We start from the raw sequence: 325 nt of genomic DNA on the forward strand, positions 1-325 counted from the left end.
CACATGAAAAAAGAAGAATCAAGTCGTCCTCACAGTCACTCAAGTCGTCCTCACAGTCACTCAAGTCGTCCTCACAGTCATTCAAGTCGTCCTTAGAGCCACTCAAATCGTCCTCACAGTCACTCAAATCGCCCTCACAATCACACAAGTCGTCCTTACAATCAGTCAAGGACGTGATACGACGACCTCCTCCATTCGCCAATCACGACTTCCTTCGCGACTTCCGCCACAGAGTCGTCGCCCTCGATTGGCTAATCAAAACTGATTGAATGATTCTTGTTGGGAATCACGTTTTCTGGTTATTCTTGATCTTGACAATCATCCA

The sequence above is a fragment of the Penaeus monodon genome, chromosome 32 (assembly GCF_015228065.2).
Source record: "Penaeus monodon isolate SGIC_2016 chromosome 32, NSTDA_Pmon_1, whole genome shotgun sequence".
Lineage (NCBI taxonomy): Eukaryota > Metazoa > Arthropoda > Malacostraca > Decapoda > Penaeidae > Penaeus > Penaeus monodon.